The sequence below is a fragment of the Phodopus roborovskii genome, unplaced genomic scaffold (genome assembly GCF_943737965.1).
Source record: "Phodopus roborovskii unplaced genomic scaffold, PHOROB, whole genome shotgun sequence".
NCBI classification, from domain to species: domain Eukaryota; kingdom Metazoa; phylum Chordata; class Mammalia; order Rodentia; family Cricetidae; genus Phodopus; species Phodopus roborovskii.
This window is the reverse complement of record NW_026126037.1, coordinates 117,356-120,279: the sequence shown is the minus strand read 5'-3', so window position 1 is coordinate 120,279 and position 2,924 is coordinate 117,356.

Genomic DNA, 2,924 nt, shown 5'->3' with positions numbered 1-2,924 from the left:
GTCCAAGGAGGAGTATCCTAAGGGTCATACCAATATGGAATTGTTCCCCTAGTAGTATGGCACGGTACACCCAATTTTTGCAATAGCAATTGCATTATCCATGCTGTAAATGAAATGATATGCAACAAATGCTGCTCGATCAGAAGGCAGACTTTCATGAGAGGGCATTCCATGGTAGCTTTGAAGAATGGCATCTACTGTGAGTACAGAGAAGCTTCCCAAATGACTGACCATAGAATATATTGCAATTCCTGGAGTTAGCATGTATGGGATTGGATCATAACCAGACAGTAGAAGTGATAGAAGAAACCCCATGTCCAACACTTAATTCAGTGGAAGAGAAAATTCAATGAGATTATATACAAATGAGGACCCCAATCATGACACAATAGAGGAAACTATTGTAGTTAGGGAGTGACCTGCTTACATTAGGGAAGATTTTTAAACAAAATATATAAGATGCCTTCACAGCTTGCCTTGGAAGACTGATAGAGTCACAGATGGAATGAGTCTGAGTATTGTGGAAGTACAGAAACAGAGTAGCATAACTATTCACTTCATCTTTTAAAAAAAATCTGCTTAATCTGACCAATATGAGGAAAATAAGTTATGATGGACTAACTCACATGAGCCACTAGGTACATTTGTTCTGAGGTCCTCATGAAATCAGGTACTAGGGGACAATACAGAAGGACAACCATTACTTTAAAAACTGCATATGAGGGAGGTAGTAGTTAATGTTCACTTCACTAGGCCAGATAGCACAGTGCTTTCAGGAGAACCTTATGACTGGTATGTAGATTTCACAATTTTTCTAAGCTCCATGATAGTACATGAGCTATACAAGGTAGGAAAGGCTCTGGTAGAGTTGAATGATTTAGATATGCATGTAAACTGGGTTCGAAACGTGCTAAAGAACACAAAAGGAGAAGAGAAAATGCAAAAGAAGACAAATGGATTCTTTCTAGGTCATTCAAAAGCAAATGTGATATGATTTGTGTTTGACCAAAGTTTCTGGCAAAAAGCTGATAGAAAACCACGTTTAGTACAAATTAGGTATTGGAAGGCTTATTGCCTAAGCAGAAGTTCATGGAAAGCATAAATACTAAAATGGTACAAGTGAGAAAGACTAACTTTGTCCTGTGTATAAGAAATTATCTCCCTAGAATAACCTGTGAACATGGGTCTCAGTTAGAAGGCCTGGACAGTCTAAGAGACCTCTGACAGTAGAACCAGGATGTATTCCTGGTGCACAAAAGGACTTTGGAAGCACATTCCTCATGGAGGACTTTGGAAGCACATTCCTCATGGAGGGATACTCCCTTAACCTAGAGGCAGGAGGGAGGGCCTAATCCCTACCCCAAATGACTTGATAGATTTTGTTGACCCCTCCTGGAAGGCATCACCCTCCCTGTGGATTGGGGAGAATTGTATGGGAGGATGGTTAGGGGACATGGGAGAGAGGGAGCAAGAGAGAACTGGAAAAAGAGCAAAAAAAATTAAATGAAAAAAAAACAAAACAAAGCCAATCTGTCCTTCAATAAAGTGCTCAGGTGTGGGGGCAGTGATTGCTTACAAAGTCCTGGGCCATTGCAACACGCAAATGGGGCTTGATGGAGGGATGGCACCATCAGCTGTAGATCCCGCCTAGAACCTGCCATGCTTGAAGGAGCAGCTCATCAGCAATTGTTGCAGGCAAGGCAGACAGGATACCAGTCCTGTCCCCTCTTGATTTTGTGCCAGGCTGAGCAGCTTACATTGGTTCCATGAAACATGTCAGAGGTAGAAAGCAGAAAGTTGTATGAGAACTCAATGGCAGCATCCCAGGGTGAGGAAGTAGGACAGCTAACAGGAGAATGACTGCAGATTGTAAAGGGCCAAGATAATGCTCCCCATCTATACCACTGCTCCTGAAGCAGGATAGAAAGCAAGGAAAACAAGTGATATGGGAAGTTAAAAAGCCTGGCATGCTAGAGGCTGTTTGACCCTTCTCATCAGCTAAGAATAAAGAGTTTCAGTACAATTAGTAACATTGACTATAAATGTTGCCAAAATATAAGTAACATTCTTTTCACATATAACTAGTTTATGTCAAAGTGGCAATGAACCAGGCATAAGACTTCATTTTTTTTTTCATGGACACTTCCTGGGAATTTGAAATAAGACCACTAACTCCCTGTGTAGCATACTTTAGGTACCCTACTTTCCTTCATCCTTGTAATCTTATCAATTACAAAGCACCCTCATGAACCACCCTGTGATCTCATTTAGGTTACCTATCAACACTTTGAAGAGCATAGCTTCAAAATCCACCAGAATTCCATATCTGACAATAATAAAGACAATGGATTGTACTTCTCTCTCAGAAAGGCAACACCAATGTTCTTCAATGTGTCTGTCTTGGTTTCTTTCTGAAAACCATCACCTTTGTTCAATTAATGTTAATTATCAGTTATATTCAAATATATTTATTAAACTACAGCTCTGATTCATACTGTCATGTCCTAAAATTCTTTTCTGAGTGGAAGCCATGAGTCTTAGTTTAGGCCAAGTTGAAGTCCCTAAAATATTAGTGGAACTCATCAGGCTCTTTCCCTGTCCCTCTTGATAGTGCCAAACATAGATCTTCTGGGGTAAAAAACTGATACAAATGATTAAATGTTTTCATGCTGTATTAGAGATGCTAACATTTTTCTTCAGTATCCTGTTAGCTGCTGACTTTTGAGATAAATTGTAAATTGCTTAGGATGAAGAGTGGTTAGCCTGAAGAGATCCTCCCTATGCTCCTTGAAGTGGTTTTATGTTACAAATGATGTAATGATAGCCTCTGAGTGTTTTATAGATTTAGGAAAGCATAAAAAAGATGGGAAAACACACCCAAAGGAGTAACGATGGTCAGTTAACACAGGGGGCAAGGTCCTTGA